Genomic DNA, 13,625 nt, shown 5'->3' on the forward strand with positions numbered 1-13,625 from the left:
CCCTAACCCTAACGCTATCCTAGGGCTGATGCTTACCCTAAACCTAACCCTAACACTATCCTAGGGGTGATGCTAACCCTAACCCTACCACTATCCTAGGGCCGATGCTAACCGTAACCCTAACCCTAACACTATCCTAGGGCTGATGCTAACCCTAACACTAACACTATCCTAGGCCTGATGATAACCCTAACCCTAACCCTAACACTATCCTAGGGCTCATGCTAACCCTAACCCTAACACTATCGTAGGCCTGATGCTAACCCTAACCCTAACCCTATCCTAGGGCTGATGCTATCCCTAACCCTAACCCTAACACTATCCTTGGGCTGATGCTAAACATAACCCTAACCCTAACCCTAACACTATCCTATGGCTGATGCTAACCCTAATCGTAACTCTAACACTATCCTAGGGCTGAGGCTAACCCTAACCCGAACACTATCCTAGCGCTCATGCTAACCCTAACCCTAACACTATCGTAGGGCTGATGCGAACCCTAACCCTAACCCTAACCCTAACCCTAACACTATCCTAGGGCTGATGCTAACCCTAACCCAAACCCTAACACTATGCTAGGGCTGATGCTAACCCTAACCCTTACACTATCCTAGGGCTGATGCTAACCCTAACCCTAACCCAAACACTATCCTAGGGCTGATGCTAACCCTAACCCTAACCCTAACACTATCCTAGGGCTGATGCTAACCCTAACCCTAACGCTATCCTAGGGCTGATGCTAACCCTAACCATAACCCTAACACTCTCCTAGGGCTGATTCTAACCCTAACCCTAACACTATCCTAGGGCTGATGCTAACCCTAACCCTAACCCTAACACTATCCTAGGGCTGAGGCTAACCGTAACCCTAACACTATCATAGGCCTGATGTTAACCCTAACCCTAACACTATCCTAGGGCTGATGCTAACCCTAAATCTAACCCTAACACTATCCTAGGGCTGATGCTAACCCTAACCCTAACACTATCCTAGGCCTGATGCTAACCCTAACCCTAACCCTAACACTATCCTAGGGCTGATGCTAACCCTAACCCTAACAGTATCCTAGGGCTGATGCCAACCATAACCTTAACCATAACACTATCCTAGGGCTGATGCTAACCCTAACCATAACACTATCCTTGGGCGGATGCTACCCTAACCCTAACCCTAACACTATCCTAGGGCTGATGCTAACTCTAACCCTAACCCTAACAATATCCTAGAGCTGATGATAACCCTAACCACAACCCTAACCGTAATACTATCCTTGGGCTGACGCTAACCCTAACCCTAACGCTAACACTATCCTAGGGCTGATGCTAACCCTAACCCTAACCCTAACACTATAATAGTGGTGATGCTAACCCTAACCCTAAAACTATCCTAGGCCTGATGATAACCCTAAACCTAACCCTAACACTATCCAAGGGCTGATGCTAACCCTAACCCTAACACTATCCTAGGGCTGATGCTAACCCTAACCCTAACACTATCCTAGGGCTGATGCTAAACCTAACCCTAACACTATCCTAGGCCTGATGATAACCCTAACCCTAAGCCTAACACCATCCTAGGGCTGATGCTAACCCTAACCGTAACAATAACACTACACATGTCTGATGCTAACCCTAACCCTAAACTATTCTAGGGCTTATGCTAACCCTAACCCTAACCCTAACACTATCCTAGGGCTGATGCTAACCCTAACCCTAACACTATCCTATGGCTGATGCTTACCCTAACCCTAACCCTAACACTATCCTCGGGCTGATGCTAACCCTAACACTAACACTATCCTAGGGCTGATGATAACCCTAACCCTAACTCTAACACTATCCTAGGGCTGATGCTAACCCTAACACTAACACTCTCCTAGGCCTGATGATAACCCTAATCCTAACCCTAACACTATCCTAGGGCTGATGCTAACCCTAACCCTAACACTATCCTAGGACTGATGCTAACCCTAACCCTAACCCTAACACTATCCTAGGGCTGATGCTAACCCTAACCATAACACTATCCTAGGGTTGATGCTAACACTAACACCAACCCTAACACTATCCTAGAGCTGATGCTGACCCGAACCCTAACACTATCCTAGGCCTGATGATAACCCTAACCCTAACCCTAACACTATCCTAGGGCTGATGCTAACCCTAACCCTAACACTATCCTAGGGCTGATGCTAACCCTAACCCTAATTCTAACACTATCCTAGGGCTGATGCTAACCATAAACCTACCCCTAACACTATCCTAGGGCTGGTGCTCACCCTAAGCCTAACCCTATTACTATCCTAGGGCTGATGCTAACCCTAACCTTATCACTATCCTAGGCCTGATGATAACCCTAACCCTAACCCTAACAGTATCCTAGGGCTGATGCTAACCATAACCCTAACACTATTCTAGGGCTGATGCTTTCCCTAAACATAACCCTAACACTATCCTAGTTCTGATGCTAACCCTAACACTAACACTATCCTAGGGCTGATGCTAACCCAAACCCTAACTCTAACACTATCCTAGGGCTGATGCTAACCATAACACTAACACTATCCTAGGCCTGATGATAACCCTAACCCTAACCCTAACACTATCCTAGGGCTGATGATAACCCTAAACCTAACACTAACCTTGGGCTGATGCTAACCCTAACCCTAACCTTAACACCATCCTAGGGCTGATGCTAACCCTATCCCTAACCCTAACACTATCCTAGGGCTGATGCTCACCGTAACCCTAACCCTAACACTATCCTAGGGCTGATGCTACCCCTAACCCTAACCCTAACACTATCCTAGGGCTGATGCTTACCCTAACCCTAACACTATCCTAGGCCTGATGATAACCCTAACCCTAACCCTAACACTATCCTAGGGCTGATGCTAACCCTAACCGTAACACTATCCTAGGGCTGATGCTTACCCTAACCCTAACCCTAAAACTATCCTGGGGCTGATGCTAACCCTAACCCTACCACTATCCTAGGGCTGTTCCTAACCCTAACCCTAACCCTAACACTATCCTAGGGCTGGTGCTAACCCTAACACTAACACTATCCTAGGCCTGATGATAACCGTAACCCTAACCCTAACAGTATCCTAGGGCTGATGCTAACCCTAACCCTAACACTATCCTAGGCCTTATGCTAACCCTAACCCTAACCCTATCCTAGGGCTGATGCTATCCCTAACCCTAACCCTAACACTATCCTTTGGCTGATGCTAACCATAACCCTAACCCTAACCCTAACACTATCCTATGGCTGATGCTAACCCTAATCGTAACTCTAACACTATCCTAGGGCTGAGGCTAACCCTAACCCTAACACTATCCTAGCGCTGATGCTAACCCTAAACCTAACACTATCGTAGGGCTGATGCGAACCCTAACCCTAACCCTAACCCTAACCCTAACCCTAACCCTAACCCTAACCCTAACACTATCCTAGGGCTGATGCTAACCCTAACCCTAACACTAACACTATCCTAGGGCTGATGCTATCCCTAACCCTAACACTATCCTAGGGCTGATGCTAACCCTAACCCTAACCCTAACACTATCCTAGGGCTGACGGTAACCCTAACCCTAACCCTAACACTATCCTAGGGCTGAAGCTAACCCTAACCCTAACACTATCCTAGGGCTGATGCTAACCCTAACGCTAACCCTAACACTATCCTAGGGCTGATGTTAACCCTAACCCTAACACTATCCTAGGGCTGATGCTAACCCTAACCCTAACACTATCCTAGGGCTGATGCTAACCCTAACCCTAACACTATTCTAGGCCTGATGGTAACCCTAACCCTAACCCTAACACTATCCTAGGGCTGATGCTAACCCTAACCCTAACACTATCCTAGGGCTGATGCTAACCCTAACCCTAACCCTAACACTATCCTAGGGCTGATGCTAACCCTAACCCTAACACTATCCTAGGCCTGATGCTAACCCTAACCCTAACCCTAACACTATCCTAGGGCTGATGCTAACCCTAACCCTAACACTATCCTAGGGCTGATGCTAACCATAACCCTAACCAGAACACTATCCTAGGGCTCATGCTAACCCTAACCCTAACACTATCCTTGGGCGGATGCTAACCCTAACCCTAACCCTAACACTATAATAGTGTTGATGCTAACCCTAACCCTGACACTATCCTAGGCCTGATGATAACCCTAACGCTAACCCTAACACTATCCAAGGGCTGATGCTAACCCTAACCGTAACACTATCCTAGGCCTGATGCTAACCGTAACCTTAACCCTAACACTATCCTAGGGCTGATGCTAACCCTAACCCTATAATAGGGCTGATGCGAACCCTAACCCTAACACTATCCTAGGCCTGATGATAACCCTAACCCTAACCCTAACACCATCCTAGGGCTGATGCTAACCCTAACCGTAACAATAACACTATCCTAGGTCTGATGCTAACCCTAAAACTAACACTATCCTAGGGCTTATGCTAACCCTAACACTAACCCTAACACTATCCTAGGCCTGATGCTAACCCCAACCCTAACACTATCCTATGGCTGATGCTTACCCTAACCCTAACCCTAACACTATCCTCGGGCTGATGCTAACCCTAACACTAACACTATCCTAGGACTGATGCTAACCCTAACCCTAACTCTAACACTATCCTAGGGCTGATGGTAACCCTAACACTAACACTCTCCTAGGCCTGATGATAACCCTAACCCTAACCCTAACACTATCCTAGGGCTGATGCTAACCCTAACCCTAACACTATCCTAGGCCTGATGCTAACCCTAACCCTAACCCTAACACTATCCTAGGGCTGATGCTAACCCTAACCCTAACAGTATCCTAGGGCTGATGCCAACCATAACCTTAACCATAACACTATCCTAGGGCTGATGCTAACCCTAACCATAACACTATCCTTGGGCGGATGCTACCCTAACCCTAACCCTAACACTATCCTAGGGCTGATGCTAACTCTAACCCTAACCCTAACAATATCCTAGAGCTGATGATAACCCTAACCACAACCCTAACCGTAATACTATCCTTGGGCTGACGCTAACCCTAACCCTAACGCTAACACTATCCTAGGGCTGATGCTAACCCTAACCCTAACCCTAACACTATAATAGTGGTGATGCTAACCCTAACCCTAAAACTATCCTAGGCCTGATGATAACCCTAAACCTAACCCTAACACTATCCAAGGGCTGATGCTAACCCTAACCCTAACACTATCCTAGGGCTGATGCTAACCCTAACCCTAACACTATCCTAGGGCTGATGCTAAACCTAACCCTAACACTATCCTAGGCCTGATGATAACCCTAACCCTAAGCCTAACACCATCCTAGGGCTGATGCTAACCCTAACCGTAACAATAACACTACACATGTCTGATGCTAACCCTAACCCTAAACTATTCTAGGGCTTATGCTAACCCTAACCCTAACCCTAACACTATCCTAGGGCTGATGCTAACCCTAACCCTAACACTATCCTATGGCTGATGCTTACCCTAACCCTAACCCTAACACTATCCTCGGGCTGATGCTAACCCTAACACTAACACTATCCTAGGGCTGATGATAACCCTAACCCTAACTCTAACACTATCCTAGGGCTGATGCTAACCCTAACACTAACACTCTCCTAGGCCTGATGATAACCCTAATCCTAACCCTAACACTATCCTAGGGCTGATGCTAACCCTAACCCTAACACTATCCTAGGACTGATGCTAACCCTAACCCTAACCCTAACACTATCCTAGGGCTGATGCTAACCCTAACCATAACACTATCCTAGGGTTGATGCTAACACTAACACCAACCCTAACACTATCCTAGAGCTGATGCTGACCCGAACCCTAACACTATCCTAGGCCTGATGATAACCCTAACCCTAACCCTAACACTATCCTAGGGCTGATGCGAACCCTAACCCTAACCCTAACCCTAACCCTAACCCTAACCCTAACCCTAACCCTAACACTATCCTAGGGCTGATGCTAACCCTAACCCTAACACTAACACTATCCTAGGGCTGATGCTATCCCTAACCCTAACACTATCCTAGGGCTGATGCTAACCCTAACCCTAACCCTAACACTATCCTAGGGCTGACGGTAACCCTAACCCTAACCCTAACACTATCCTAGGGCTGAAGCTAACCCTAACCCTAACACTATCCTAGGGCTGATGCTAACCCTAACGCTAACCCTAACACTATCCTAGGGCTGATGTTAACCCTAACCCTAACACTATCCTAGGGCTGATGCTAACCCTAACCCTAACACTATCCTAGGGCTGATGCTAACCCTAACCCTAACACTATTCTAGGCCTGATGGTAACCCTAACCCTAACCCTAACACTATCCTAGGGCTGATGCTAACCCTAACCCTAACACTATCCTAGGGCTGATGCTAACCCTAACCCTAACCCTAACACTATCCTAGGGCTGATGCTAACCCTAACCCTAACACTATCCTAGGCCTGATGCTAACCCTAACCCTAACCCTAACACTATCCTAGGGCTGATGCTAACCCTAACCCTAACACTATCCTAGGGCTGATGCTAACCATAACCCTAACCAGAACACTATCCTAGGGCTCATGCTAACCCTAACCCTAACACTATCCTTGGGCGGATGCTAACCCTAACCCTAACCCTAACACTATAATAGTGTTGATGCTAACCCTAACCCTGACACTATCCTAGGCCTGATGATAACCCTAACGCTAACCCTAACACTATCCAAGGGCTGATGCTAACCCTAACCGTAACACTATCCTAGGCCTGATGCTAACCGTAACCTTAACCCTAACACTATCCTAGGGCTGATGCTAACCCTAACCCTATAATAGGGCTGATGCGAACCCTAACCCTAACACTATCCTAGGCCTGATGATAACCCTAACCCTAACCCTAACACCATCCTAGGGCTGATGCTAACCCTAACCGTAACAATAACACTATCCTAGGTCTGATGCTAACCCTAAAACTAACACTATCCTAGGGCTTATGCTAACCCTAACACTAACCCTAACACTATCCTAGGCCTGATGCTAACCCCAACCCTAACACTATCCTATGGCTGATGCTTACCCTAACCCTAACCCTAACACTATCCTCGGGCTGATGCTAACCCTAACACTAACACTATCCTAGGACTGATGCTAACCCTAACCCTAACTCTAACACTATCCTAGGGCTGATGGTAACCCTAACACTAACACTCTCCTAGGCCTGATGATAACCCTAACCCTAACCCTAACACTATCCTAGGGCTGATGCTAACCCTAACCCTAACACTATCCTAGGGCTGATGCTAACCCTAACCCTAACCCTAACATTATCCTAGGGCTGATGCTAACCATAACCCTACCCCTAACACTATCCTAGTGCTGATGCTCACCCTATCAATAACCTTAACACTATCCTAGGGCTGATGCTAACCCTAACCCTAACCCTAACACTATCCTAGGGCTGATGCTCACCCTAACACAAACACTCTCCTAGGCCTGATGATAACCCTAACCCTAACCCTAACACTACCTAGGGCTGATGCTAACCCTAACCCTAACACTATCCTAGGGCTGATGTTAACCCTAACCCTAACCCTAACAGTATCCTAAGGCTGATGCTAACCCTAACCATAACACTATCCTAGGGTTGATGCTAACACTAACCTCAACCCTAACACTATCCTAGAGCTGATGCTAACCCTTACCCTAACACTATCCTAGGCCTGATAATAACCCTAACCCTAACCCTAACACTATCCTAGCGCTGATGCTAACCCTAACCATAACACTATCCTAGGGCTGATGCTAACCCTAACCCTAATCCTAACACTATCCTAGGGCTGATGCTAACCATAACCCTACCCCTAACACTATCCTAGGGCTGATGCTCACCCTAACCCTATCCCTAACACTATCCTAGGGCTGATGCTAACCCTAACCCTACCCCTAACACTATCCTAGGGCTGATGCTAACCCTAACCCTATCACTATCCTAGGCCTGATGATAACCCTAACCCTAACCCTAACACTATCCTAGGGCTGATGCTAAAGCTAACCCTAACACTATCCTAGGGCTGATGCTTACCCTAACCCTAACCCTAACACTATCCTAGGGCTGATGCTAACCCTAACCCTAACACTATCCTAGGGCTGATGCTTTTCCTAACCATAACCCTAACACTATCCTAGTTCTGATGCTAATCCTAACGCTAACACTATCCTAGGGCTGATGCTAACCCTAACCCTAACTCTAACACTATCCTAGGGCTAATGCTAACCCTAACACTAACACTATCCTAGGCCTCATGATAACGCTAACCCTAACCCTAACACGATCCTAGGGCTGATGCTAACCCTAACCCTAACACTATCCTAGGGCTGATGCTAACCCTAACCCTAACCCTAACACTATCCTAGGGGTGATGCTAACCCTAACCATAACACTATCCTAGGGCTGATGCTAACCCTAACGCTAACCCTAACACTATCCTAGGGCTGATGCTAACCCTAACGCTAACCCTAACACTATCCTAGGGCTGATGCTACCCCTAACCCTAACCCTAACACTATCCTAGGGCTGATGCTTACCCTAACTCTAACACTATCCTAGGCCTGATGATAACCCTAACCCTAACCCTAACACTATCCTAGGGCTGATGCTAACCCTAACCGTAACACTATCCTAGGGCTGATGCTTACCCTAACCCTAACCCTAAAACTATCCTGGGGCTGATGCTAACCCTAACCCTACCACTATCCTAGGGCTGACGCTAACCCTAACCCTAACCCTAAAACTATCCTAGGGCTGATGCTAACCCTAACCATAACACTATCCTAGGGCTGATGCTAACACTAACCCCAACCCTAACACTATCCTATAGCTGATGCTAACCCTAACCCTAACACTATCCTAGGCCTGATGATAACCCTAACCCTAACCCTAACACTATCCTAGGGCTGATGCTAACCCTAACCCTAACCCTAACATTATCCTAGGGCTGATGCTAACCATAACCCTACCCCAAACACTATCCTATTGCTGATGCTCACCCTATCAATAACCCTAACACTATCCTAGGGCTGATGCTAACCCTAACCCTAACCCTAACACTATCCTAGGGCTGATGCTAACCCTAACCCTAACTCTAACACTATCCTAGGGCTGATGCTAACCCTAACACAAACACTCTCCTAGGCCTGATGATAACCCTAACCCTAACCCTAACACTATCCTAGGGCTGATGCTAACCCTACCCCTAACACTATCCTAGTGCAGATGCTCAAACTATCAATAACCCTAACACTATCCTAGGGCTGATGCTAACCCTAACCCTAACCCTAACACTATCCTAGGGCTGATGCTAACCCTAACCCTAACCCTAACACTATCCTAGAGCTGATGCTAACCCTAACCCTAACACTATCCTAGGCCTGATAATAACCCTAACCCTAACCCTAACACTGTCCTAGGGCTGATGCTAACCCTAACCCTAACACTATCCTAGGGCTGATGGTAACCCTAACCCTAATCCTAACACTATCCTAGGGCTGATGCTAACCACAACCCTACCCCTAACACTATCCTAGGGCTGATGCTCACCCTAACTCTAACCCTAACACTATCCTAGTGCTGATGCTAACCCTAACCCTACCCCTAACACTATCCTAGGGCTGATGCTAACCCTAACCCTATCACTATCCTAGGCCTGATGATAACCCTAACCCTAACCCTAACACTATCCTAGGGCTGATGCTAAACCTAACCCTAACACTATCCTAGGGCTGATGCTTACCCTAACCCTAACCCTAACACTATCCTAGGGCTGATGCTAACCCTAACCCTAACACTATCCTAGGGCTGATGCTTTTCCTAACCATAACCCTAACACTATCCTAGTTCTGATGCTAACCCTAACGCTAACACTATCCTAGGGCTGATGCTAACCCTAACCCTAACTCTAACACTATCCTAGGGCTGATGCTAACCCTAACACTAACACTATCCTAGGCCTCATGATAACCCTAACCCTAACCCTAACACTATCCTAGGGCTGATGCTAACCCTAACCCTAACACTATCCTATGGCTGATGCTAACCCTAACCCTAAACCTAACACTATCCTAGGGGTGATGCTAACCCTAACCATAACACTATCCTAGGGCTGATGCTAACCCTAACGCTAACCCTAACATTATCCTAGAGCTGATTCTAACCCTAACCCTAACACAATCCTAGGCCTGATGATAACACTAACCCTAACCCAAACACTATCCTAGGGCTGATGCTAACCCTAACCCTAACGCTAACACTATCCTAGGGCTGATGCTAACCCTACCCCTAACTCTAACACTATCCTAGGGCTGATGCTAACCCTAACACTAACACTATCCTAGGCCTGATGGTAACCCTAAACCTAACCCTAACACTATCCTAGGGCTGATGCTAACCCTAACACTAACACTATCATAGGGCTGATGCTAACCCTAACCCTAACCCTAACAGTATCCTAGGGGTGATGCTAACCCTAACCATAACACTATCCTAGGGCTGATGCTAACCCTAACCCTAACCCTAACACTATCCTAGAGCTGATTCTAACCCTAACCGTAACACTATCCTAGGCCTGATGATAACCCTAACCCTAACCCTAACACTATCCTAGGGCTGATGCTAACCCTAACCCTAACCCTAACACTATCCTAGGGGTGATGCTAACCCTAACCCTAACACTATCCTAGGCCTGATGATAACCCTAAACCTAACCCTAACACTATCCTAGGGCTGATGCTAACCCTAACCCTAACCCTAACACTACCCTAGGGCTGATGCTAACTCTAACCCTAACTCTAACACTATCCTAGGGCTGATGCTCACACTAACCCTAACCCTAACACTATCCTAGGGCTGATGCTAACCCTAACCCTAACCATAACACTCTCCTAGGGCTGATGCTAACCCTAACCCTAACACTATCCTAGGGCTGATGCTAACCCTAACCATAACCCTAACACTATCCTAGGGCTGATGCTAACCCTAACCCTAACACTATCCTAGGGCTGATGCTAACCCTAACCCTAACACTATCCTAGGGCTGATGCTAACCCTAACCCTAACCCTAACACTATCCTAGAGCTGATGCTAACCCTAACCCTAACACTCTCCTACGCCTGATGATAAACCTAACCCTAACCCTAACACTATCATAGGGTTGATGATAACCCTAAACCTAACACTATCCTAGGGTTGATGCTAACCCTAACCCTAACCCTAACACTATCCTAGGGCTGATGACAACCCTATCCCTAACCCTAACACTATCCTAGGGCTGATGCTCACCCTAACCCTAACCATAACACCATCCTAGGGCTGATGCTACCCCTAACCCTAACCTTAACACTATCCTAGGGCTGATGCTTACCCTAACCCTAACACTATCCTAGGCCTGATGATAACCCTAACCCTAACCCTAACACTATCCTATGGCTGATGCTAACCCTAACCCTAACGCTATCCTAGGGCTGATGCTTACCCTAAACCTAACCCTAACACTATCCTAGGGCTGATGCTAACCCTAACCCTACCACTATCCTAGGGCTGATGCTAACCGTAACCCTAACCCTAACACTATCCTAGGGCTGATGCTAACCCTAACACTAACACTATCCTAGGCCTGATGATAACCCTAACACTAACCCTAACACTATCCTAGGGCTCATGCTAACCCTAACCCTAACACTATCCTAGGCCTGATGCTAACCCTAACCCTAACCCTATCCTAGGGCTGATGCTATCCCTAACCCTAACCCTAACACTATCCTTGGGCTGATGCTAAACATAACCCTAACCCTAACCCTAACACTATCCTATGGCTGATGCTAACCCTAATCGTAACTCTAACACTATCCTAGGGCTGAGGCTAACCCTAACCCGAACACTATCCTAGCGCTGATGCTAACCCTAACCCTAACACTATCGTAGGGCAGATGCGACCCCTAACCCTAACCCTAACCCTAACCCTAACACTATCCTAGGGCTGATGCTAACCCTAACCCAAACCCTAACACTATGCTAGGGCTGATGCTAACCCTAACCCTTACACTATCCTAGGGCTGATGCTAACCCTAACCCTAACCCTAACACTATCCTAGGGCTGATGCTAACCCTAACCCTAACCCTAACACTATCCTAGGGCTGATGCTAACCCTAACCCTAACGCTATCCTAGGGCTGATGCTAACCCTAACCATAACCCTAACACTCTCCTAGGGCTGATTCTAACCCTAACCCTAACACTATCCTAGGGCTGATGCTAACCCTAACCCTAACCCTAACACTATCCTAGGGCTGAGGCTAACCGTAACCCTAACAATATCCTAGGGCTGATTTTAACCCTAACCCTAACACTATCCTAGGGCTGATGCTAACCCTAAATCTAACCCTAACACTATCCTAGGGCTGATGCTAACCCTAACCCTAACACTATCCTAGGCCTGATGCTAACCCTAACCCTAACCCTAACACTATCCTAGGGCTGATGCTAACCCTAACCCTAACAGTATCCTAGGGCTGATGCCAACCATAACCTTAACCATAACACTATCCTAGGGCTGATGCTAACCCTAACCATAACACTATCCTTGGGCGGATGCTACCCTAACCCTAACCCTAACACTATCCTAGGGCTGATGCTAACTCTAACCCTAACCCTAACAATATCCTAGAGCTGATGATAACCCTAACCACAACCCTAACCGTAATACTATCCTAGGGCTGACGCTAACCCTAACCCTAACGCTAACACTATCCTAGGGCTGATGCTAACCCTAACCCTAACCCTAACACTATAATAGTGGTGATGCTAACCCTAACCCTAAAACTATCCTAGGCCTGATGATAACCCTAAACCTAACCCTAACACTATCCAAGGGCTGATGCTAACCCTAACCCTAACACTATCCTAGGGCTGATGCTAACCCTAACCCTAACACTATCCTAGGGCTGATGCTAAACCTAACCCTAACACTATCCTAGGCCTGATGACAACCCTAACCCTAAGCCTAACACCATCCTAGGGCTGACGCTAACCCTAACCGTAACAATAACACTACACATGTCTGATGCTAACCCTAACCCTAAACTATTCTAGGGCTTATGCTAACCCTAACCCTAACCCTAACACTATCCTAGGGCTGATGCTAACCCTAACCCTAACACTGTCCTATGGCTGATGCTTACCTTAACCCTAACCCTAACACTATCCTCGGGCTGATGCTAACCCTAACACTAACACTATCCTAGGGCTGATGATAACCCTAACCCTAACTCTAACACTATCCTAGGGCTGATGCTAACCCTAACACTAACACTCTCCTAGGCCTGATGATAACCCTAATCCTAACCCTAACACTATCCTAGGGCTGATGCTAACCCTAACCCTAACACTATCCTAGGGCTGATGCTAACCCTAACCCTAACCCTAACACTATCCTAGGGCTGATGCTAACCCTAACCATAACACTATCCTAGGGTTGATGCTAACACTAACACCAACCCTAACACTATCCTAGAGCTGATGCTGACCCGAAC

The sequence above is a fragment of the Lemur catta genome, chromosome 2, assembly GCF_020740605.2.
Source record: "Lemur catta isolate mLemCat1 chromosome 2, mLemCat1.pri, whole genome shotgun sequence".
Classification (NCBI taxonomy): domain Eukaryota; kingdom Metazoa; phylum Chordata; class Mammalia; order Primates; family Lemuridae; genus Lemur; species Lemur catta.